This window comes from Thunnus maccoyii, chromosome 4, assembly GCF_910596095.1.
Source record: "Thunnus maccoyii chromosome 4, fThuMac1.1, whole genome shotgun sequence".
Taxonomy (NCBI): Eukaryota; Metazoa; Chordata; class Actinopteri; order Scombriformes; family Scombridae; genus Thunnus; species Thunnus maccoyii.
Genome location: NC_056536.1, coordinates 25,166,105 through 25,193,457, shown reverse-complemented (window position 1 = coordinate 25,193,457; position 27,353 = coordinate 25,166,105). Strand labels below are relative to the sequence as shown.

Below are 27,353 nucleotides of genomic sequence, written 5' to 3'. Positions count from 1 at the left end.
GCCCCAAATATCTACAGTAAGTGTGTCCTACCGCTGCTCAGTTTCTGTTTCTGGACAGTATTTGTGCTCTCTGGCCTCTGTGTCTGTGTCCAGCTGTGGAGTGAGCCACACTCTGTCCCGACTAGATGATGTAATCTTGGGCCAGAGAGGGAGACAAGGGGGCAGTGACGTCACCCAGCACCTCTAGCACCTTGCTAACATCCCCCCCTCCCCACACACACACACACACACACACACAAGCTTTTCTCTGACAACAGTACCAGTACACACAGAGAACATTTGGCCTCCCTCACTCACAATGTTTTTTCCTTCCTTCTCTCTCATTCCCTCCCTGTCCCACCCTCTCATTCTTTTCCTCTCCCAGCCTTTATCCCCTTTCTCCCCCACTTTTCTCCCCCTCTCTCCCCCACTCTCTCTCTCTCTCTCTCTCTCTGCCACCCTATCACTTCCTCCTTCCCTCCCCTCCTCACGCTCCCACCATCACTCCCTCTATACCTGAGGCTCTTGTTCTTTTATAGCAAATTGAACCTTTCACTCTGAAAGAAATAATTACTCTCTGGAGAGAAAGGGGACTGCCGTGGAATGCTGATATGACACACAATGTCACCTTGCCACTCAGGAGCTGCATGCACACCCAGTACAGACAGAGGAGGGAGGAGGATGGGAGGGATGGAGAGAGCAGGTCAGGGAGCGGGGTAGGGTGAGGAGGGTTATAGAATAAAAGTAACAGAAAGTAACAGGAAGAGAACGAGAAAAATGCACGGGTGAGGGAAAAGGGAGAGTGAGAGAAAATTGTGTCTGCATTGGTAAAAGAAAACAGGAGACATATAGAGAGCGAAAACCACAAAGAGGACAGGGAAGGTATAGCAGGTAATAAGCCATGGGAAATGAGGAAAAAGTGACCAAAAAATATAATAGGAATGAAAATGAGAGGGAGGAGACTGACTGGAGATAAGTGAGGTTACAGGGTGAAAGTGGGAGACAGAGCAAAGTGGTGTTTTGGGGTCAGAATGAGAGAGGAGTGAGGAGTGAGAGATAAAGAGAGCGACAGGCGGGGTGTGACAGCAAGAGCCCTTACTGGGGTCACACCAGGGATGGATCCATCTTCATCCACTGGCATTTGTGAGCTGGGGGAGCGAGAACAGCGAGAGCCGTGAGCCGGATCACTGCCATTTCCACTTATTACCCATCATGCCTTTCAGCAGAGTGGCCATGCGGTCATGCTCTGGCCCCTGGGAAGCTAAACGGCCCTCTGTGGGCTGAAGGGCAGAGGGGACAGAGTGGGCGGAAAAGGAGGAAAAGATAGGGGGAAGGATAAGGGTTTTGGACCCCGTAATACTGTCAGAGACTTTCAGACTAAGCCCAGGGCTGGATCCCAACTTATTGTGGGTAAATCCAAGCTGGAGCAAGACTACTGCCACGAGTTTCTGCCAGTGTTCATTTCATCAACAAGAACTATCACAAAATGTTTTAATAAATAAAAAATAATATGAAAGGACAAATGGGCAGTCAGTTGTATTAACAGGTAATCTAATCTCAACACTAAGGCTATACTCCTGACTGATGATTACATGTAACCATAGTGACAGTACACACCAAAAATAGTGACTGTGGTTACCTTAGGAACTACATTTTTTTTTTCTTTTTTTCTTACAGCTCAAGACATAAATTTGTCCATTACACTGTGATAAAACACGACTGTCTGGTGACATCACTTTGCTTTAAGATGTATTTCAGTTGGTCTGACTTTTTATGTACAAATATAATGATGCCATTTTCTTGGATATCACTGTGTTATTAAGTGCACTCACATTCTGGCTGTTGTTGGAATTTCATCAGACATAACTGAAACTATTTGGGTGATTTTCTTCAATGGATTATGGGTCTTATTTAAATGGTGACTGTAAAGATCTGAGATAGTAGTACACTTTAACGTAATTAAATTAAAGACACACTCCAGCATTTTTACACATAAAGATCAGTTGACATATCACAAGGTGTACCACACAGCACATCAAAACAGTTGTATAACGTATTCTGGAGATGGCTTGATGAAATAACCTTAATGATGTCATCAGCTTATCCCATTTTGGTCTTAAGACTTTAAAGTTTTTACCCCAACTTTATGGAAAGTGCAATACTAAATCTCAATGTGCACGATTGATTACATTTAGACTGAATCTTGTAAAATATTCACTCACTAAGACTTTGACTTGAGTCTTAAAATTTTTACATCAATGTTATGGAGATGCAATACTAAATTGCTGGAGTACCACTCTAATTAATTAAAATTAGACTAAATATTATAAAATATTCACTTACTAAGAGTACTCTAAACTGTCTGGATATCAACTAAAACTGCAATAAAACTTGCAAGATTAAATGAGTAAAATGTCACTAAAACTAATATATTCTTTTATAAAGACTGAGACTAAAACTAAATCAAAATCAGGTGCCAAAATTAAAACTGGTTCCTGATTAATGCAGGGCACTTTATCAACTTGGAGTAACATCCAATTTCACATTAGATAGTGAGACTTTATGTGGCTATAGTGGTAGAAGTACAGTTACAATATGTTAACATGGTTGATAGTGAATGGGAAAATGGGCCCAACAGGTTTGTTACTGGATAAACACAACTCTTGGCTGTCATACAGTAACACCAAACTGTATATAAAACAAAAGTAGTTTATACTGCTATTGTATGTTTCTGTATAATACCTGCAGTGAGCCAGTTTATTGAGCCAGAATACAATTAATCTCTTGTATCTTTATCGCGACACATCAGAAATAAAGTTAAAAATACAGCATATTCCTAAGAAAGAAAGAAAGAAAGAACAAAACATATGCATATATATATATATACTGTGTACACCTACACACACCTCTGATAACAGCCAACCTCCACCACCTCTTCCACCGCTGCTTGTGAAATGAGGGCTATTTTTAATATCTGCTCTGGTGCTTTCTGAATAATGGGCAAATATTACTCAAGGTCACAACTCATTTGTCAGGCTTTGAGTTGAAGGAATGGCCCAGTGCACTAAGTCTAACATTCAGCTTTTATTCCGCTGATAAAACCCACAGTGGCTTTACGAGTACAAGCAGTTAAAAATGGAAGAATAACAGGCATCGGTAAGACAGAGGTATGTGGCAGAGAGTGGTGGACAGCACAGCATGGAAGAGAATAATTTGCAGAGACGGAAGGAAGGAAGAGAAACAGGGCTTAGGCTTGGACCAAATTGGAGAAAATCCATCAGCTTATTGCCTAGTGATGTTATAACAGAATGCCAAAGGTGGCAGGAAGGTGTGGCTCTGAGGATAAATCATGTTGCCTCTGCCTCCATGACAGCTTTAGTCACAGTGACGTCCACAAAGGGGCTGTGGTGATCAAACAGGAGCTGTGATGACTTCATCCAAATGTCACACAGGCAGTGCTACAAACACCCCGTGTCTCACTGGGCAAGCATTATTTGATCCTGCGAGACGTGCTCATGACAGGCCATAACATGACAACTAGTCTCATATCTAAGACAGTGAATGACAAGACACAGTTTGCCAAGTCTATCTATAATACATAGAATAGTAAAACAGATACAGAGGACACCACTATCAGGTCATGCCTTAAGGCTATATTATTAATCACAGGGGTTTGCAGTTTACTGTCATACAACTGTAAACTATTACGGTGCTCTGCCAGTATGTGCTTGCAGCCCCACAACCCCTGGTCTTAGGTTATTAAATCCTACAGCCCCCAGCATGCATCTCCGGCTAAGATGCTTCCATCCCTGGCCAAAGACTTTTATCTTCCTCCCCAGCACAGGCATGGCACCTCCGTGATGCTTTCAATTTTCTGCTCTGTGCCTCTGTGTTTTATGGGCCTGTGCAAAGGTTCCAGACTGACTAGATGGGCTGACCTGGACTCCCTGCCTGTCGGTGTGTGTGCCGTGGTTGGGGTGACATCAAGGCCACTGGCCAACCAGGGACAGGGCCACGCGACATGATCAGCCAACCACAGAACACCCAGACACCCCGTCCGCAGATACACGGGAAAACATCATGCTCCACACAAGCTGGCAACACATGCAGTGTTCTCACATACAGAGAGTAATCATAACACAAACCGCCAGGCTGGGGTGACAGTTGCTTTAGTCCAGAATATTATGGCTCTTCATAAGGCCCAGCCTTTGCTCTGAACACGAAGCAGATTTTCAGTGGCACAGTCAAAGAGTCTGAGCTAGTCTTTGTTTTTGTTCCAGTTTCTGTGAAAACGGGTTATGCAAGGCTAAAAGGGAAATGAAATTCCACTCTAAACCTGTACACACAGATGGATGGAACAAGTAAACCACAGCTACTGTACAGTCAGAGCATCAGAGCACATGGAGGAGCTTGGGTCTGCTTTTATGTTAAACAGCTAATGATGTACACCAGGTAAAAGCCACATCTTTCTTTCTGAGTGTCCTGTCTGCTTCCATTCATTGAGGCCCATCTTAGCATTAGCTCTAAATGGCTATTTATTGCATCAGTGACTTATCAGTGGAATATTAGATAGCGGTCAGTGCATTGTAGGTGGCCATTCAAGTGACCTCATTCAATAACAACCCCGTCTGACATCTAAATATACAATGTATGTCATAGTAAAATTATAGACAGCAGCTGCAGCCTGTATAACCCAGATTTATTATCTCCTCTGAGAATATGCAGTCTCTTTGCTCAGAAACTATGTTAATAAATGTTTTAGGTTGGACGGAAGACATGAAATAGGGATTGGATGACAAAATAAATAACAGTTGTACCCTCCTGAGCACCAATCTTCCAATGAGCACACATTTCCCACGACCTCCCATCTTCCTTGGCTGCAGTCTCAGTTGTTTTTGCTGCCTCTTGGCACTCCATGGATCCAAATGAAATCATTACTTGGATTGAAACGCTCCGAAGTTGGCTTTTTTCAGGTGTAAATACAAGGTTGATGGGAAGGTAACTCAATAAGGAGGATTTAAAAACACAGTGAGCTGATGGCCTGATGGCCCAGTCCCATGCTGAAGGAGCCGCTGTCCTCCAGGACCTCTAGGTATCTCCCTCCCTGAAGAGTGATTCGGTTCAGCTCCTCTTCATGCATTTGTACCTGGTCGGAGCTGGCTCAGGGGGCAGAGTTCAGGACCCTGTCAAATCCTCCCTCAAACCCTGGGCTTCTCACACTATTAAATCTAAATCCCATGTGGGGTATGAGGCAAGGATGGAGGAACCTAGCTCCCTCTGAAAAGACTTGAATAGTGAGCAGAGGTTTTTCCTGTGCAGGGGAATATTGTGTGATGCATTACATCTCTCTACACAGCACCCATAGCCCACCGCTTAGCTGATCTTTGAAAGATATTGCTTATAAAAGAGATGACTCCAGGCGACGGCCAAGTTCTGTAGTTTTATTACACCTTGGGGCTACAGCGGCCTGTCTTTGGAGAGATAAGGTTGTACCCTTTTCATTTTGTATCCTCCGGCCGATATTTTAAGCTGGCTTGTTAAGGGCAGGCGAGCTGAGCGCTGGAACAGAGTTTGATGCATGGCTTTACAACAGGAGCCGGGCCCATAACGCTCAAAGGCCGATCATTACTGACCTTAATAGCCCAGTCTGCATCTGGGCTTGATTGATCGTGCCTAGCAGGTTGTGAAATGCGCCATCTGGAAGGAAGGAAGGTGAGATGGGCAAGCAGAGACGAGGGAGAAGGCAGGCAACACCAGCCGAGCACGGAGGAAGGTAGGAGAAGAAGAGAGCAGAAGGAGAGAGGGGAGAAAAAACACAAACCTAGACGATCTTGTACTGAAATTGATGGCCATAGTGGGATGTTGTAGAAACTTAACTGCACTAAGAGGCCCACCAAGCACCATAAACACTGTCCCTGACATAAACAACAACACTTAGCCAGACTAGGTGTATACAATATTCATCTGAGGAGCTGCTGCTTGGTAACTCTTGTTTACTTGGTCTGTGCGCTTGGAAAAAATCAACACTGCTTAGGTGAGCCGGCAGGGTGGTAGAGCAAGTGTGATATGAGTTATGCGAATAAGTGTGATTTTGAATGCGTGTATGTGTCCATGAAGGACGTGTGAGGAACAGAAGGTGGTTAGGTCCACAGTATCCTACTACTGTATGGTGCTTTATATCATGAAGTCTGCATAATGTATGATCCTCAAACACTACATTGGTGCCATGGATTATCATAAGGCACATAATATTTTGCTGCACAACTGAAGCCAAAACATTGATGGGTCACCACTTTGCATAAATCCAACCAACGTAACAAGAAAACTGCTTTGAAATAACACAAGATTAACGGTAATTTCATATCACTCAGTAGTACCTTTTCTTCCAAATCTACGAAAGCCTGTCATCTAGGAAGTGGCACAAGGCGTCTGTGTTCTATACAAAGTTCATGCATAGTAACAGTATCACTCAAACCATTCATGTGCAATGAAATTTCACTGCTATAAATATTTAAGTTAGCAGAACACCGTTGAGCAGCCCTTTCGTGTCAGCTGAAGCTCCCAAGAGCCCATCAAGCTCGTGTTCTCCATTACCATACTCTCCTCTCAGTCAGTCAGTAATGGTAGCTACAGTAGGGTGAACTAATGTGTATCTGGTACAGAAAAAGGACTCTGACAGACTCCCTTTTGCACTTCATTAGACCAATTATTTGGCTTGCTGAGTCATTTGACCCAGCCAAATCAAGTGAGTTATGATAAATGCAGAGAGCGTTATACTGTACTGTGACTTTTGACATCAATATGTTCATATCTCTGCATTCGACAGACATACCAGTACATACCATAGTACGTAACACACCATACTGCAACTTGGGTGTATAAAAGTGTTTAACAGCAAATTTACGTATGCTGTAATCAGCACCACAAAATGTCTTTGGGGCCAACTTTATGTGAGGGAAGATGAAACATCTGGTATCAGGTAGGTTAGGAAAAAGAACAAGGGAGAGAGGAGAGGGTGAGATATATGCGCGCACTATGCTTACAATACCTGTACAGCATTGCATCGCGTGTGTTACTTTTATGCCTGTGTGTAATCGTGTATGTGCGTGTAAGAAAGAGATCAAGAAACAAGCACTGTAGGCTTGTGCGTGTGTGCACAAGATTTTGAAAGTGTTTGTGAGAACACACTTGTGTGTGTGTGTGTGTGAATGCCTAAGAGAGAGAGAGAGTGTGCGTGTGTGTGTGTGTGTGTGTGTGTGTGTGTGAAAGGGGAAAGGGATGACAGAGGGCCAGGTGGAACGGAGACTTCTGTCGCTGACTCAACACCTTTCTCATTTTATTACCAAATCATCCATGACAAACAGCTCTGGCGTTTGGCAAAGGTGAGGCAGGCAGGATAAGAGCTGGGATGAGAGCAGAGGAGGTCACCTCAATGCTGCAAACATTGCATTGGTAATGCAACATGTCTGTGTCACTTCAAATGTCACCTTTACATGATGCAGTCATCCATGTGTCATTTTTACTGTAGATACGCTGGGGTGACAGTGATGGCCCTTACTTCCTATAGACTTGCACCATCGTGACACAAAAGGCTGGCGACGGAGAAATCTTATCTCCTGAGTGACTACCAAAAGAAAATGCTTGGTGACAACACAATCAATAGAGCCTGTAAAATATGAAGCAATCGTTCTTTGCGAACATTCAAAAGCAAGTCAACCATAATAATGAAAAAAATATTTTGAACTATGCTAAAATGGAAGTGCTCTTGATCCATTTTATTGAACAATGATAACAACATATCAGTTACTCTCTATAAAACACTGTCGCCAACTACAACAACAAAAAAGACTAAACAGTGGAAATCATACCCAGCCTTTTTTTTATACCTCTTCATCTAGTTCAGCTATACCTGCTTGTGAATTCTTGTTCTTGAAACAACAGCGAGATTGCTTCTGACCCTTATTTGGTGCCAGTGTTAGATTGGGCAGATGTTTGTACAGCTCAGTGCTGGGGAGCGCAGTTAGAAGGCAGGCCTGCCATTCTTTGATGTCAATGAGACAAGCCAAAGCATTTGCGGCTACGTGAGAGGGAGCAGATTAGCCTGATTGACGGCTATAAGATGCTAAGGATGGAGCTTGAAGCGCAGCAAGCCAGGGCGTTGGAGTGGAATGGAGTTCATTCATGAGTTACGAGTCTGTTTCAGCGATGTAGTAAAAGACGAATAAATCCTCCCAACAGCCTGTGAAAGAAATACAACCTCAGGCTTGTGATGGAGACTCATACAAGACAACAGGCAGAAGACTGAGACACTGGCGGCTGACACAAATACAGTATGCCAGAAAATCTAACCTTAAATCAACACCAGATATAGTAAACAGCAAAAAATACACATCAAACTGCCATGCCACTTCAAACAACTTTTTTTTCCCACAGACTTTAATATTTTACCCACAGTCAAGACAGCACTGAAAACAGGCAAAGAGTAGCCCTGAAGACTGTCACACTCTCCTTTGTCAAGTTTATTTTTCAAGGAGATATTCCCTACTTAAGAGGCCGAGGGAACTCATGTGAAGTCCTGGACAGACAAGGAGTACGCTGATATAAATACCAACACAGTGAAGAGCTCTTCTCTGCCTCACAAGGACCCAGACCTGCAAGGACAAATGACCGTCCCTGATGCTGTCCCTGAGTCCCTGTGCTAAAAGAGGCCAGGTTAAGGTTAAGAGGACCTCATCCCACCATCCACCACCAAGCTGCATTTAAACTTCTCCTCTCATGAGAAGCCTAAGTATCAGATAACCTACTTTACACACAGTATTATCATACAGGTACAGTAACATTAAGGACTTTGTTTGAGGCGGAAAATATGACAAGAAATCAAACTTCTCAGAAAGATTTTAAGGAGAAGTTTGATTGGTCTGGTTAGTTTTTAAGTGTCAGCAAAGGATGTCCCTTGACTTCCTGTTTATTATTAGACTGACTAGTGTAGAAGCTCCCAGTGGAGACCAAGTGTTAGGGATTAACATGTCATCACAGAAGGGGGAACACAGACATTTTGACAGTTACACTCATGAGCCGAGGCTTCATCTAACACCTGCCTCACACCTCCTGTCCAGAAGCGCACCTGTTCTGACACAGTGTGAGGCTCAGAGCTGTTCCTGGAGCAGTGTTTACACCTGTCCTAGCCTCACAGCAACACACCACGACGGGAAGGAATGAGAGGGGCTGAGAATAAGGGAAATCAGGGAAAGAGGAAGATGCAAAAACAAGAAATTGATGGAAATTTCCTGTGGAGAAGCTGGGGTGGAGTAATGGCAACGCCTGAGCACGCTCAGCAGCGCTGTGGTGTCGAGGTAACATTGATGCATGGTGTGACCTTACTTGTAATGCCAGCCTTAATCTACGCAAGTGGAATAAATGAAGTGGGGCCGCTGCGGACGTGTCACCCAGACTTATAAAGACAAATCCACCACCGCTCTGAGCTGTGTACATGTATTCATAAAAGTCAGAGAGACGTCTCGACAGAGTGGAGTGCCCAGCATTGCCGGCTGGCTGGCGACGAACACATCCTAGCTCATGGTTGTCATGGCTGCGTGGAGCTGTCCATCATTAGGTGAAACACACAAAGAGGGTAGGGGAGATGTGAAGGTGAAAAGTAGACGGCAAGGAAAAAGTCAAATGAATACAATTGAGCTTGAAAGTAAAAAGCAAAAGATGATGAAGTGTTTTTGGTTTAGTTTTATATTTCACATGGGAGGAAATTGTTCCAAAGTTTAGGTATTTCCATTATGACCCAAGAAACAAACAGAAAACAGTCCAAATCTGACTGAAACTTGGAACAGGAGATGGCCACGAGCCCTTAGTCTAATGACTGATGCGATTTGGCTTTTTTGTGAGTGGGTCAAGAATTTCCACAATATATAAATCTTAGTTTATGGCCTTTGCTTAAAAATATGATCAATACAGAGGTAAGCAATGGAGTATCCTTTCCCTAAGCTTGTGTGAGTATTTGAAAATGATTTGTGAGGACAGTACTTAAACCTCACACTCATTTGAGACGAACTGCTTTACTGCAAATCCCAGTGTGCTGACACTAACACAACTTGTCATAACCACTCATTACAGTTTAATGACGGATGTCCTGACAAACAATGTTTTCTCCAGGATAGCCGACTGGCTGTCAAGTTAGCTGCAGTCAATTCATACTTGGCTGGCTTTATTGGCATGTAGTTCAAGTAAAGAGCCATCATTGATCACTGTGTGTTTAGTCAGTTTGTTTCCGAGCAGTGGGAGCCGGATGGATTGACAACAGGCCTACCTACCCTTGATAGATGCTGGGCTGACAGTGGACATATGGATGCTGAGCACTGACACATGCGAGGGGCACTGGCATAGGGGTGTGTCTGACATGCCAACAATCCCACGTCCACTATGAGGCCTGCTAGCCCACTCCCATTCTCCCCCTGCCCCCTGTCCACTCCTTATTCTGACATGGTTGTGATTAATGCCCCCGGCCAAGATGATGATAATAATGATCATAATTAATCAAGGGTTCCCTGGAAAAGATACCCAGACCTCTTTTCCCCTGTTCTCCCCCTTCCTCTCTTTCTCTTTCTCCCTCTCCTCCTCCCTTCTTCCTCATCTCACTGACAGGTCTGAACCTCGGCCCGGCAGAAAGAGCCATGCATTATCCTGCCATCACCACTTCTATTTATATCACACCGTCCATCACTATCACTTACTCTCCTCCACCCGCCTTTCCTCTGCCCGCCTCTCCAAAGTGGAGTTTTCTTAAAGCTGCCCCATATTTCCTGGTGGAATAACGCTGCCTATGCAAATGGCTGGGAGTCAAAGAAGCAGCCTAGGTGACAGTGAGAAACTAACATCATCATTTTTTAGACATCCACTGAAACAATGTCCAAAACAAAAGCCACCACCTTTTGCTGCCTGAGGCCTGGTAGGAATCTCTCTCCTCCATCTGTAGTGTATTCCTGAAGGTTCGACACATTATGTGCGTGTGTGTGTGTGTGTGTGTGTGTGTGTGTGTGTGTGTGTGTGTGTGAGAGAGAGAGAGAGAGAGAAAGCATTTCTGTGAGGGGAGTATGTGTCTCTCACAGAGATCTACAATATATGCAGCGGCAGAATGATATTTTAAATTCCTTGGCGGCTGCCAGGTAACAGTAGCCTGGGGCAATGGAAAAGTTTTTTTGTCTCACCTTCTCTTTATTTCCCCTGGTGAGGAGGATACAAAGCTCTTTTGCTCGGCTGAGTCGTACGTGCCAGGCATGTGTTGAAAACACCTCCCTCCTCCCCAAGCTACTCAAATGCACATTGCATACAGGCTGTCTTTTTTTTTAAAAAAAAATCTTAATGTCTCTTAATATACTGCGCCCAAAGGTAGGTCCAAAGGACCAGGGCTGTAAATAATGATTATTTTCAATATCGATTAATCTGTTGATTGTTTTCTTGATTAATTGATTAGTTGTTTGGTCCATAAAATGTCAGTGAAATGGTGAAAAATGTCGATCACTGTTTCCCAAAGCCCAAGATGTCTTCTTTTGTCCTGACCAACAGTCTACAACTCAAGAATATTCAGTTTATGGTCATAAAGGACTAAAGAAACCAGAAAATATTCAAATTTGAGGAGCTGGTATCATAATTATCAAAGTAGTTGGCGATTAATTTAATAGTTGGCAACGTATCGATTAATCAACTAATCGTTGCGGCTCCACTGAGGACTTAAACGCTGGTGCTGACAGTGCTTACACATCACACAGTGCATTAATCCCAGACTCAAAAATATAAGGAGGTGTCACCAAGTGCAGCTCTGCTTTAAAAACTATAAACACCACCATGGTATTCTACTCAGTAATACAGTAATACAATGAGGTGCTTTCTGTTGTTGAAGCAATAGGCCACATCTCGCCTGATTTTCTTCTCTAAATGTCTTTCTATCTCTGGATTTTTGTCACTTTGCGTTCTGACACATTGCTTATCTCAGTCTGTATTTAGGGCTTTGCTGGATCACAGTGAAATCACTGCACTTACCAAATCCCCCTGTACCTCTGTGCCAGGCCCAGCCGCCCACGACAGATCCTGCTATAGAAACAACTGCACGACATCATCAGAGCTCGACCCACACACAACAGGAACAAAGAAAGACCTACATTTACCCCTATACCAACCAGGTGGCCTACATTTCCAAATTGCATAAGATACAGGATCTTTTCTGGTTCTTCGTATATGCAGTGTTTCTCATGCGATACAAAATGTCTCACCAGATACTTCAGCCAAATTGAGTCCTTAAAACAAACAGATAGCACAAACATTGCCTGTTATCATTATCGTCATCGCTGACGCTCAACCCAACCTAAACACATATGTACTAAAAATGCCCAATAGATCTGACTCCATTTGAGGCAGAGGAGCACTCTGCCGCTTTACAGTGCTATTTCTCTCTGTATAAGTGCCATAATGCTTTATGATCTGATTCCAATTCTGTGTTGACACCATGAAACTAAACTGTCACTGTTCTCAGCAATGGTGAAACACAAACCACATTTGCTCCATAGCCCAAGTGTCAAAGCGCCTGTGGATAGCTTAGGACCAGTGTCCTCCCCCATGATGGAAACAAACAGTAGCCACAATCAGACACAAAACTTTCAAAAAATAAGGGTGGGGGTGGGGGGGTTGTAATAACTGTGAAAAGTAAAGAAATCACATTGACTAACGCTGCAATACACATCCATGCAGATGAAAAATATGACAATGTAAGACAGAAAAGGTAAGATCTTATTCATACTCAAGGTCATACGAACACAGTAGTCAAATTCACTGACAGTCATTGACTTGTTTGAGGGGGTCACCCCTCCCACAAAGGCCATGGCCAACCTACCCAGCAGAGACCTTGAGCAAACTGCAAAGCAGCAAATGATGAACTGACTGATGTACAGACAGAACAAAAGAAGGGAGAATAGGATGATGGGAGGGAGAAAAAGGGAGGGGAAAAGGGAGGAAGTCTCTGGAGTCAGGGGAACAGGTAAGGCAGACGTTGCTGGCAGCAGAGCAGTCATCCTCAGTCATTGGGGCCAAAATGAAGTGCCTAGAGGCACTGACTGCGCAACTGCTCTACCAAGTCTGTGTCTAAGAAAGTCTAAAATGAAGGCTTCTTATCACAAAAAAAAATACAGTACGTCTCCAATGAACACAAAGATGCTGTTGATAACCTTGCACTTGTGCTGAGCATCATCTCTCCCCAGGAAGCTGAAGGCAGAGAGGAAATATTGACAGAAATGTTTTCAGATTATATTCTCATGACTAAATCAATACACAGATGGGCCATCTCTTCAGAAAGGAGTTAAGATGGAGTCATCGTGAAGGTCAAGCAGTTAGCCCATTAAAGAGGTAGCTAGGCATGCGATTTGGCAGCACATCTCTACCTCCTCCTGCATGGAACGGAGGTAGCAACCTTGAGGAGTTGATTAGCGGTAGAGACGGCTCCCACGACACAGGAGACCCCCGCCTCATAAAATCCCGGGCGCGGCAGCAGAACAAGGGAGCCTGGGAGAGGGGAACTGGAGGGAATTCAAGGCAGAGGAACTGCCTGCCTGCCTCATCTTTTACAGGACAAATTAAAACCACAGCGGAACAAGTCATAAAACAGGAAATAATGAATTCAATTATACTTTTTAGTGTTTAGGGACTGCTGGTGAGATGTGCTGAGTGGGCATCACAAAGCGCGTGCACAGCAGCGGGCACAGGCTGATGACTATGTTGGTGGCGCTGAGCTCTGCTGAGGGCTGCGTGTGTGCTGACTGCATGTCTGCATGCCCCCAGGAGCTGTTTAGACCTCGACAGGGCCTTCATTAGCAAATGAATGACTCTTAATTGGCCTGGCAAATACACAGGATGCTTGTTGAATATAGGGAGTTTTTTTTTTTTTTTCCAGCCAGTGCTTGTACTTCTACACAGATGCACAAATACACAAAGTCTATACACAGAAAGATACAACTAAACTAGCACAGAGGCGTGCTTTAGCGCAGGCAATACTGACAATAACTGTCATGTCATCAAAATGACAGACAATTCAAGGCTTTGCAGTGCCAGGTTCAAAAGCAGGGCTTCGGCTGTCAACAAAGGATTCTGACAATGGATTATGGGACATATTCTCTTTCTTCAGCCTATCTATACTTCTCTCCCTCTACCTCCCACCACCTATTTTTCACTCTTTTTCAATCCGCTCTAGCTTGTCCCCTGGCATTACTAACACCTCAGCGGGAGGGAGAATCGCAGACAAGAGTCCTGGTGTCCTAGATTCAGCAACACTGGCAGGAGTGCGGCACATACTGGCCTGTCCTACTAGCTGCCATATAGGACTCAAAAATCAGACACACACAGCAGACCAGTTCAAACACAATACAGGAGAGCCCGAAGAACCCCCAGTCAAATAAACACACGTATACAACTGAGGATAAAGGGAATGAAATGTGTAATGTTAGAATTATTACATGTTTGTTATATCAGTAATGTCATCAGCACACTCTCTTTTTATCTGTGTATAACAATGTGTTTGAGTGAGTTAGCAGATAGCACAAAGATATACAAAGAAAACACTGTGTAGAAGGATAAACATATTGATTTATGACTTATATTTGTGAATCTATGAGTAAATAAAGAGCCAGAACGAGGACTGTGAAGAGAGAGACATGAAGAAAGAAAGAAACTAAGGAAGAAAGAAAGAAAATAAAAGGAAAGAGAGAGCGAGAAGGTGAGAAAAAGACAAAGAAAAAAGCACAAATGTGTATCTAGGGAAAGTCAGTGTCCCCTCTATGCTCCAGCCCCTGGTGCCACTCACCCACTGCCAGCCTGCCAATTAAAGCCCTGATTAAAACCGACAAAGTGTCTCCAAATGAAGAAAGAGCTGTTGGAGGTCTTAACTGCTGAAGCCTGTCAATTACACTGCCAGAGGAAAGTGATGAGGGAAGAGCAAGAGGGTATAGCAATGACACGCAAAGCAGGGGGCATAGATGAATATAAGATCTCTCACTCAATGCTCCCCACGCTCCCCCAGAAAAAAATGGATAATGTGTGAGGAGGAATTTTAGTTAGAAAACAGAGAGGTTGACTTTCAGGTTGTTGTTTTGTTCCTACACCGCCAGCCTCCAGTTCTTTTCTCTTCTTCTGTTTTTGGGTTCGATTTGAAAATGAAAAAAAAGGAAATTAGCATACAAATGCTAATATTTGTGGGGAAAACGTGTTGTGGTAGAGATATCACAAACCAGTACCACAGTGTCCTTTTTGCTACCTCTTGTTGCATGTTGTTCTGTAAGTCATAGAAGCCCCACAGTGATAGGCTCAACAGCAAAGCCCTCAATCCCAGATAAACCACCCACAGTGTACATCAGCTGCTAAAATATGATGGTATTTGTGAGGTCATAAATCTTGTTTTAGCGGGATGGGAAGAGAGAAGAAGCCCTAGTCTCCCCTGCATCGTTACAGCTGCATCCCTGCGGCCCATTCCACCCCCATTTAAGCTAAATGTCAACTTTTCAGCTTTTTTTCTCCTTTTACTTCCTGCAGTTGCCATTTGTTTTAACACAGGGGGAGGAAAGTAAGAAAATAAGTCAACAGGAAGAAAACTACAAGAGTTTGTTGTCAGCGGCTTTCAGGGCTGAGTGGATGGCCAAATGTTCTATAGTTCATGAAGAAGAAAGAATCCAGTGGAGAGTAAATGTGAAGATAAAATGGATTCTCAATCCATCTGAATCTCTAACCCAGGAGCCAATGATATAAGTAATGAGGGTTGGTATTTGTTATAACAATGTCTTGTACCTTACTGAAAGAACAATTTCACGTCCAACTAGAACTCTAATACCCTAATACTTCATAAATGTTATTATTATTTAGACATTAATCATCATTAAGAATCCTAATGATATTCTTTCAGTTTAATTATATTGGAATGGGTTTTTTTGTACTCAGTGGTGCCAAGTGAACGTACTGCAAGACGCTCTGGAAAGGCGCTCAATCATTTACAGCCAGATGGCTGTGGATTAAAAAGTAACTGGTGTGCAAATTCACGAGGGTTGTGTGGAAACAGGGATGCACCTTGGCTGTAATATTGTCACTGTATGAGTTCCCAAACATGATGTAAAATATTGTAGAAAGGATTAATATATCTGTCCTTTTGACCAGTATGGTGGCTTTGAAGGATGTGTGAAGTGAAACTCCACAAACTGTACAACTGCCAACATCCACCATTAAAAAGGAGATAGCTAAGCATCTGTTTAATTTATTCATGCTTTCTGCTGTTTTTGTTATAGTCACCTTTTAAAGAGTGGTCTGTTGTTCTGCCGTGGGAGGGAAAGATTGTGATGGTGGCGGGTGAAAAACAACGAACAGATGAGAAAGTGCCTCCATGCCTCATAAAACAGAGATCGCCATAGAACAACCATTTCCTCTCTGCACATGGTGAAAAACACAGCTAGAGGACAGACAACAGGCTGAGGCGGAGGAGCCAACGCACTGGCCATCTGATAACATTAAGCCCGCTGAATCCTACCACTCATAGCCTCTCTTCTTTCTTGCTCTCCGCTACTTTCCCTCTTACTTTTTACTTATTTCTCTCTCCTGCTAGCAGATGAGGGAAGAAGAGAGAAAGGTTGAAAAATTGAGAATAAAATATTAGGGAAAAGAAAGACAAAAAGAAAGAAAGAAGTGAAACAAGAGAGATGGTAAAAGCTAGAGAAAAGGCCCTATTTTTCAGACCAAGCTGAGGCCCTAAGGGGCATGCATTAAACACTGTGTGAGGCAGACCTCACCCTTTGCTACTCTATTGGCTTATTCAGAGGGGAGGCAGCCACTGTTAATATTTCATGGGCCAACCAACAGTATAAGCAGGTGTAAGCTCACCGGAGATCCCTACACCCCCCTAGCTTTCCCCCTTTGGGTCAGACTTCAAATGTGTCCTGTCGCATATATTCTTTTTGTGTTTGGATCATGTGCTGTACATGTAACAGCATGTCTGCATGTGACTCTACTCTGTCTGTCTCTTTCTCCCTTTTCCTGACAATGTAGAGTAAATGCATTGAAGTGCAAGTCTGAGTGGTCAACACGCTCATTCAGTGGATTAGTGATGGTAGCCTCTATCATTGAACTGAAGAGGTGTAGCGCTGCAGAAAGGGCTTATTTTTTCCGGCAATGTGATCTACCTGTCCACCACTAAAGCACGTAACATCATAAAGCTGCCTTAACATGCATCCTGTTAAGGTACCACATTATCTTGAATAGAAAGCACTTTCCCATTAGCAAGTCAGATGACAAATAGGCAGAGGATATAAACTGGAGATCATTACACCTTAAAAGCCTCGATATCAAGGCCTGACTCGGTCATTTCGCCTTAAAAGTCCTTTGTCCACTGCACCAAAACAGGGCAACAGACTTTTGTCGTTTAAGCCAATCATGAGCCTTTAATATGCAATTGTAAGATGCTGTGTCAGACATCTATGAGTGCCATCCCTTGCTGGCACCTCTCAAGTGTCTGCATGAGTTGAACAAAAAAAAAAAAAAGAGAAGAAAGAAAAAGCGGGGCAGAGCCTCAAAAGACACACAATGAATCCAGTGCTCTGGTCTTGGCTCTAAGAGGCACTTTGCTGACTGCGTCCCCTGTGTGCCAGAGCAGGAGGACAGTCCTTTGTGTTGCAGAAGTCTTGGGCCACTGAATTCCCTGTTTCAGCGATTCTTTACTGGGGACAGATCCCGAGAGGTGCTGCCTCTCCCTGGGCTCCCCCACTGTGACTGACATCCACCTTCTGTTCTCATGTAGAGGGGTAAAAATGGGCCACTATCTGACCCATTTCACTCCACCACTTGAACCCAAGTGTCCTTAAAAGCCTGATGTGATGACAGGAGAGGTCACCTATAATGGCTTGGAAAATGAGCACATCAGTATGAACACAAGAAGGTCCAAGAAAGAGTCGCAGAAAATATGTGGTTCATGGAAGTAAAATAACATCACTAAACTCTTAAATAATGCATAATTTCAATTAGCTTAAAGGACCAGTGTGTAAGATTTAGTTCATCCTCCCCTTCCAAGCGTGTAGGAGAACCTTCAGTGGCTGCAAAACTTGTGAAAAATATGAAAGGCGCTTTCTAGAGCCAGTGTTTGGTTTGTCCGTCCTGGGTTACTGCAGAAACAAGGTGGTGCAACATGGCGGCTTCCATGGAAGGGGACCCACTCCCTATATAGATATAAAGGGCTCATTCTAAAGTAACGAAAACGCAACAATTCTTATTTTCAGGTGATTGTACACTAATTAAAACATGCTAATTAATATTATATTCCATTTCTTCCGAGTGCGTTCCGCTACATACCACTAAATCTCCTTTAATGTAATGGCATTTGTTTTTCTTTTTTCAACATCTCTTGTGTAAAAGGACCAGATTCCTGACCAGTCTCTCAGTCACAACTCAGCTTCAAAGTCGTTCATCATACCGTTCTTTGACTGGGAGCACACAAAAATTTGCAGAACAAGAATGGAATCAAGTGCTGCGACTGGTTTACACGCTGGCCTCAGGCAGCACATGGTGATGGAGAAAGTTACTGTACAGGTCTGTCCCTCTGAAACCATTACAGCCCGTCTGGATGAAATTGTTTTCATAAGCCTATCAAATTCATCAAGGGACTTTTTATGGGGTCATAAACCAAGGCGTGATAAATACAGTGCCTCAGGTCAAAGAGTTGTAAAGTACTGATATTCATAGTGTGGCCAGGATCTGGGCTAGATCAGCTTAAGGCAGGGCAATTATTACTCTTGAGAGTGATGTCAAGCCCTGAATGGCAAGGGTTAGAGCATAACACTAGAAATACAGGTGGTGATTAACATCTAATATTGTAATCTCCCACACAGTCACAGAAGAACAATATCAACAAACTGTTTAAAGTGACAGGAACAATGGGAGGGAGAAACTGACTGAGCTGCTGTCTTAATGAATAAATCACCTCTATGACATGCTTGCAGATGGTGTAAAAAAAATACTGGTTTTGATAAAACTAAGGAAAAGCGCTGCTCACATACTGTGGCTCAGACAGGGGTTCTCAACTCACTTTTGATTTTGAAGTAAAGTGGTCAGATTTTGACTAAAGCGTCACTCACAATGCCCCTCTTATAGTAAGTGTCCATCTGATGGATGAGCCAGACGGGATAAGGCTTAGATGACGGTGCAGCTGCAGGGGTCAGATGGAGCGGTAGAGAAAGAGGGAAAGAGGGAGTGAGAGAGACACTGAGCAGCAAATGAATGCAGAAGCCGTAGAACACCTTGACAGGCAGATATCTTGCTATGCACGAGATCCACCTCAGGGGACGTCTGGCTAATTTCCTGTGAAAACAGCAGACTACCGAGGCAGCAGGCAGCGGGTGGAGGTATAACAGAGAACAGGGAGGAGGTAAACTATTTTCAGTTCCTAGAAAAGTCTCATCAGAGTTTTTTTCAGCTAGCAGTACTGACATGGGACAGGTGGACGGGGAGAGAGGTGGGGATAGAGGGATATGAAGGGCAGTGGTAGGGTTGTGTCTATGCTGAAACAGCTGTGATGGAGACCCCTCCCTGTCTGTGATGGTGCATGATTATTCAGCATGGCTCCTCATCTGCATCTCGTTTGGGACGCCCTGGCCCCATCATACTGTCTGTCTTTCTGCAGCCCCAGATCTTAGTGACAAACACTGTCAAACACACTTAACATAAATACATTAACACTTTAATCCACTTTCTCTCTCTCTCTCTCTGTCTCTCTCTCTCTCTCTCTCTCTCTCTCACACACACACACACACAGAGCCTCCAGTTTCCATACCAAATGGCACCAGGGAGAGATAGCAAATGACAAATTCTGTTCCATATTCTCTGTAAGGGAAATATGGCTCCCCATTCTCGTGACACATTTGATATACAGCCATTGCAAATTAGCCATGAGGCTGCAAGTGTGGAATGAATTGATATTCCAATCATCTGCATGATATAACAGCACACAGAACAACGGCAAAGTCATCTGCGTCGCTTTGATTACTGAAGTACACAAGCAAGAGAATACAATTGTCTGTCTACACTAGAAGCATTCTTGTTTCCTAGCAAAGGCCTGCGTCTAATAGAGGCAGCCTCCAATAAATTTGTACAAATATTCCAACAGAAACAGGAAGGCTGCTTCATCAGTGGGATGTGTTGATAAACAATGGTGATCTCTATTAGCAGACGCTGCTGTCAAGGACGTGCATGTCAGCCCCACCAAGCAGAGAGAGGCGAGAAAGCAGAGAGTGAAGGCGAGACGGGGGGAAAAGAATGAAAGAGAAAAAGAGAAGAAAAAAGAAATGGAAAAAAAGCAAACCAAAAAAGAGGTGAAAGAGTGAAAACTGGGGTTGTTCTCAGAAAGGTCAGGCTGATTGTCTCTGCCCAAATATGCTGGCCTTTTCAAAATTAACTTGGCAAAGGCGATATTTTCCACAAAGCCGGCATCATGAATCAAAGAAGCGTCTATAGTTCATCCCTGAAAGCAAAGCAACTTCCCTCCCTGTATGCTCCACTCGCTCCACTGACACTCCACCCTCCCGCATAGAGCTGACATCTTCAGTAATTATGTAATTAACACCATGGCAGGCCTAATTTCAGAGATAGTACGTTATAATTGCATTTAGTCGTTCATTAGTTAGGCCAAACATTCGATACACTGTGCGCAGGTGCGGAAGGGGGCCAAAGGCTACTTGTTTTTTGGAACGCAATTGCGGTGTCAATGGCTTGATTGGTTTCTGCTTGATATCGCTGACAGGACAGATTTTTGTAATTTACCAATAATTACCCTCACTCTCTGATACAATAAAAAAGTCACTGGTCTCTGCTAAGATAAACCAGTCAGGGTGCATTTCTTCTGCTCCCTGCCCAGTGGTCTGCTTGTCTGGTGTGAATAATGTCTAATAGGTCGCACCACACTTAAGTAAATATTAGAGAGGACGAGGAAAAAAAAAAAAAAACTAAAGCGAAAGTCACAGAAGAACAGGACATTTTGTCTTCCTGATGCAGCTGTAATACTGTATCAAATAATACTAAAACAGTCATTAGCTCAGTGATAAAGGCATGTTAGGAAAACCTGCAATACACGTGCTGTTCAGCATGATGTATTGCATTAGTCAAAACAGCAGCATGTCTCTGTGAGCTGCTTTTAATGGATTTTTTAAACCGGCAATGGGGGTGGAGAGTTGGGGGGGGTGAGGTGGGGGATATACCAGCATTATCCTTTAACTTATGACTGAATTGAAGCAATTCACACTGGGTGGAACATAATTAAAATGAATTTGGTCCTAGTCTGGTATCCTATAATGAAACACTTTTCTTATGATTAGTGGACGGATAGTATCACACTATTATGATGTTATAGTCTGGTTAGGCAGACAGACAATTTGGTCCCAGTAACACCAGATCTGTCCCGGTCCCTGTGATGATTTCTTCAATTAAGCCTTCCTGGCAGAGGAGGCCAAATGCTTAACTAGGCAGAATTGGAGCTGCCACTAGCTAGAGGTAGCAATGGGCTCCACTTCAACAGCTCATTCATCAGCCCCAGCGCTACCACTGGGCCACCTGTTCTGACACCACGCAGGGATGGAGTCATTTGCATTCTGCTCCGACCGTCCTCTTTCCCTCTCCTCACTTTCTCCCCTCTTTCTCTTTCTCTCGATCTCTGCCTATACAACTTTAAAGTTCCTCAGTGGCAGCTCTGGCAGATAATTGAATACCAGGGTTTGATTTAGTTTGAAATCAATTTGGGAAGGGGCTTTTCATTCATTATGCTCCTTGGCTTTGATACTACGTCTAAAATCCCTCAAACTTTGGCAGGGGCTCGAACATCATCAATTCAAAGTGAAATTAAGCAGCCCTGAGTTGGATTGACAGGCAAGTAGAACATGATGGGACAGGGAGGGTCTGATGTCTGAGGAATAGGTGGACTTCTATCCTCTCCTCTCCTCTCCTCTCCTCTCCTCTGCACTCCTCTCCTCTCCTCTCCTGTCCTCTCCTCTCCTTTCCTCTCCTCTCCTCTCCCCTCCTCTCCTCTCCTCTCTTCTCCTCTCCTCTCCTGGGGAGCCTCTCTCCTCTGTGCTCTTTGTCACCACCAGGTGCTGCTGTGAAATAAGGAGAGAGGCGTCGACAGGAGGCAGCCATGCACATAGCTTGACATTTTAGCCAGCTCCCTGCAGACACATATGGCAAGTGTGTGGGTGGATGTGTGTATGCCCTTATGTGTTACAATTTGCTTCCGTGAGCATACGTGTGTGTGTGTGTGTGTGTGTGTGTGCCTGCGTTTTCTGTTTAGTTATATGAGTCCATGCAGTATTTGTTTGTAGTAATCTAGATTTTTCTATCAACAATCCCTTGTCCTCTATCTATCTGATCGCTTTATCTTCATCTTTGTGACGTGTCCACCTGACAGCAAGGCCGACACATGGAACACATTCGGTTATAAATCAATGTAATGCATTATACTATATGTTACACTACATAATAGAGTATTATACCGAGCTGAATTTGAAAACAACTTGGTGTTATTGTGAAGATATATGGAAGTGCCTGAGCAGAGCAAATTCACTAAGCACTTTGCTGGGTGTAAGAGGACTCTTTAACACAGACTGGTGGGTTGAATGCCAGCTTTCAATAAAGAAAAGGGATAACATTGTCAGGTGAACAACTGCAAGAGCGCCTTAACTGAGAGGGATGCACAAATGGACACTTGGCATCAAAGCCACTGCTGGGGACATCAGTGTCAGAGATCACTGCAGGTTTTCTCCACTTTAAAAGCAATTTCTTCCTTTGGAGCCAATCCCCCCCCCCCCCCCCCCCCCCCCCCCCCCCCCCCCCTTCCATTCCTCCAACTCCCTTATCTTCTTGTGTGCTTGACTCAATTGTCATCCGACTGACTTGAGGCTGTGTTAGATTGTTAAAGCCCCCGGATATGGTAATCTGTGAGCTGCTATGACCTTGGGAGAGTGTGTTTGCAGGGTGTCAGACCCCCTAATTCATCAGAGACAGGCCATTAGCTAGCTATCCAGCCACACAAACACACAATGGAACAGGAAGGAAAGTTCTCAGGGAAAAAGCAGCAGCCCCCATTCCTGAGATATCATTAGTTACTGCCTTTCAAAACTGCTGAATTGGGACACTTACCTGACTTGCCCCATTTTTTGCACCACAAGAGCCAAGATGTTGATGAATGGTTGTAAGAGACTGTCACTACCAGGAAATGGAGAGAATAGGGTTAAGGACATATCCTAGCCAAACTCTTCAACATTAGGAACTAATGTAGACACACTGAAGATAGCAAAACTGAACTCTTAAGAATTTAGCACTTTTCACGTTTATTTAATTAATGAACGGCACTCTAATTTAAAACCACAGATCTGTAATATCTAAGTTGCATTTTGAGCACCTCTTCAAGGGATTAGTGAATGAAGGACAGGGTATGTAAATTAAGCATTTTCAAACAATTTCAAAGACGGAGAAGGGTTGCCACGTGAGGTCAGTGGTTGTGAACAGCCTCATATATCTAGATGCCAAGTGAGATGGAATAGTAATTACTCCTGTGCATCTCGGTGCAGAGACACAGCCTCTGTCTTGTAAGCGGCTATGATTGACAGCCTCAATAAGAGACGCACGCCGCGCCCCCTGCCCTCCGCCTACACACCCCTGTGAAGACTGGTCAAACCCATCGTCTGGTGCCCCCCAGGCGGGGCACGGGTGACACCCCCCTCTGATAATCCTGCCCATCACATCCATCATGCCACCCTGCTCACCCCATGAGAGGGCACAACCGAGGGAATCTAATCAGGCAGTCTAATTGAGGAGCAAATACCCGGGCTAGGAGGCTGGCTCTGCCTGGGCAGGCTCAGGGGACGTCAATAACACTCAGCGGGTGTCGATTCATCAGACCTCCTTAATGTCATTAGCCCTGAGAGGCTCGCCTCACCCCTCTCTCCCTTCTTGCTCCCCCTTCCATCTATCCATCTCATTCTCTCATGCCTCAAACTTTCTCTTACTTTCTTTCTATTGCCTCTTCTCTTCCCTGTGTCTCTAAATCTATCCATCTCCCACTCTCATTACCCTCTCGCTCAGTAATCTTTCCATAGGCAATAATATGTTCACCTTGCATAACAAGTTCAGGACTCGCCTAGAGAATGTTATATCTCTGTGCCTGTGTTTGGAAAATTAGCATGTGTAAACTCTCACCGCCTCCTCTTCAGACTCTACTACCCAAATCTTTTCAGTCCTCCTCCTAGCTTCTTTCTCAATCTCCAGCCCTCCCTCTTTACCCCAATATGTTCTTCCTCTTTCCCTCCAACAACATGTGGCGCATATTCCAGCTGTTTATTAAACAATGCCAGAGCTTCCTGTGAGCAGGTGATGCAGTCAATTACTCCACAATTACCTGGGTAATTATGCAAAGGAGGAGAGAGAAGAGCAGTAGCAAAGGGATGAAGAGGACCTTGGCAGAGGTGGATTGGCTGCGTTGGCAGTTGTTGGGGTCCAGAATGGCAAGCGATTGAGACCTTGAAGTGACAGTGCCAGAAAGAGTGCAGCTATAAAGGACGATGTGCCCCCTCACCTGCCAAAAACATACACTCACACACACATAAACAAGCACAAACACAGCTTTGAACATTCTGCTTCTGCCCCAGTACACTGACATCCTGATGCCTGTGTGTATGTGGTGTTTCTGAGTGCTCAAGCCTGCTGTTTTTGTTTTGGACAATAATTATACAGTGTTTCTGTGTTTTTCACTCTGCGGTTTGCCTCTACTCCTGTGACAATTAGGTGTCTTATACCTAGGAGAATTTGTAGAGTGGTAAGGATAGATGGGGAGAAAACAACAGAGAAGGAGAAAAGGTAGAATAAGACCAGACAAGGAAATCTGTGGGGAGTTGCAAGTAGTTTAGTCCTCATACTAATACTGATTAAATAAGTGGGGCTGCTTGTTTCCTTATTTTGCTTTTAAGTGTATATAAAAAGGTATATTTGGTAACATGCACATTTCCTTTCTCTCAAACCCTACTCACTACCACTAACAACCAGCACTGCTCTGCAATCATCCATGTGGACTGTTTTACACATTGACAACGAGACTCATGTCAAGTGGGCCTGACAAGCATGTCTTGGGGTAAATTGAACCACACAGTGGCTATTCTAAAACAAAAAGTGTCAGATGGAAGAAGAGGGCTTGGCGTATTGCCTGCCATGGGAGCTTTATGCACTCGGATTGAAAATATTTTCACTGGCAGGGTGAATAGTAAATTGCTTAGTGTCAGCTCATCACTTAAGGAGGATTGTTGGTGGGTATAATACTTCCCAGCACATGGCTTCTCCAAATAGTCTCAAACCAGCCAACCCCTCTTAACTCTCTCCAAGCGTCCTGATGTGACGCTGTGGCTGGAGTCCTGTCTGTGGACACTAAGCTTTTAGTTATGACTCCCCAAACTCATCACTTTGGCTCATATTCGTCTCTGTGTTGCAGATTAATTTATAAATCCCCCATCAAGAGGGAGGTTGACTGACCAGCCAAAGTAAACATGACCACATTTTACTGAGGCACAGTTGAGGGGAAAGTACGGCAGAAAATAACTGGTTTTACAGCAGATGAGATGGTGAGTATTCTGTGATTCTGAGAAAAAACACAACCCTATTGCTGATTAAAAAAATTGAAAACATATTTGTCCTTGGCAGCTATGTTTCTTTGGTTTTCTGTCTGTCCACCTGTCTGTCTGTGTCTAGCAAAGGGGCAGAATTAGGTGGTCACATGACCATTCTGTCTTAGTGAAGATGGGCATGAGGGAATTACCTCACAGCTCCGTATCTCAAATCTGTGGGATTAAGCTCCATTAAACATGGAGCGCCGCCGAGCTTTATCTCGGGATTTCACTCTGAGACAGAGCAGAGCACACGAGGAGGAGGGTGTCGGGAGGGAGAAATAGCGATGAAACGTCCTTCACCTTTATCGACCAAATTATATAAAAAAAAGGAGGGATGAGAAAAATTGCTTGCCTGTTCCACAGTACAATGGTGGAGAGGAGAGCTTGGCCATCTTACGCTCGTGTGGGTAGCATGCTTAAACATCCAGACAGTCACTCCAATACTGGCCACTACCCCTGTAGCTGCTCCTGACACACACACATTTTCTGTAAAAACAGACCTTTCCCCTAGGCACACTGGTCACTTAATGAGAAATGACCACTGCTGTGATTTTGCACTCCCCCTGCTTAAAGACAAAAACACACACTTATTACACAGACAAGGAACTAAATTTGCACTTGCACAGTCAAACAAGCTCTGTGGGGGTAAAGCGAGAATTAATCGTTTAGTACTTTCCTTTCAACTGATCAAATGGCAAACTCATAATTAGACTATAATATTTTTAAGTGCACTTTAAGACTGGCTCCTTAGATTAAGTGCAGGTAAATAATTTGCTGTAGTGAAATGAGCACAAGAGTATCCTGACACTTCTTTTCAAAGAATGACTAGCCTCTGCGTGGCTTCATTTAAATAATCAATAAGTCATACTTACACATAAGCACATTGCCTGTGTCTAACTACATTTAAGTTTTATTAACCAGCATTTTGCTCAATATATTAAAGGGGACCTATTATGCTCATTTCCAGCTCTATATTTTTATTCTGGGACTCCACTAGAGTAGCTTTGCATGATTCACAGTTCAAAAAAACTCCATATTTATCTTATACTGGCCCTTTATACAGCTCCTCAGTTCAGCCTCTGTCTCAAACAGGCAGTTTTAGCTCCTGTCTCTTTAAGGCCCCCCTCTTGATGAGCCCACTCTGTTCTGATTGGCCATCTTTCTGGAAGCCTGCCGAGGCGCTGCCGTATCAGGTTCGTGTTAAGTTACTGCTGATCCAAATTTCTTGCTTTTATATTAAAAGCTTTTAAATGACTAAACAGCAGGAGACTTCTATTGTGAAGAATTTACAGGAAACTAAACTTGTTCCTCACTGAATTAGCGGCGCTTCGTTAGCAGTGCTAAAAACCGGTCGACACAACAACATATGGTGATATTTGGGGCTCTTTGTTCAGTGGATCAGTTAGAAATAATGCAGGGAGGCATAGTACAAGCAGAAACAGCTGATAATGATGTTTGATGAAGAGCTGCAGACAATCAACACACCTACTTATTTTACTTTGCAGTGCTGTGTAATGGAGTCATAGCTCAGCATGACTACCCCAGAAACAATGGAAAAATGCCATAATGTTAGTGGAGCGGAGCAGTATAGCAGATGTCTCTATAAAGAAATCCATCACAAGCTGACATCAGCTTGTGCTGAAAGTAGGAAAAAACGTT

At 43.8% G+C, this 27,353-nt stretch overlaps 1 protein-coding gene across 1 annotated transcript in view; it reads right to left on the bottom strand.

Annotated features, from left to right (window-relative positions):
• The window catches only part of camta1a (calmodulin binding transcription activator 1a), a 290,687-nt gene that overhangs the window by 85,381 nt on the left and 177,953 nt on the right, over positions 1-27,353 (bottom strand). The gene's annotated exons all lie outside the window — the stretch shown is intronic.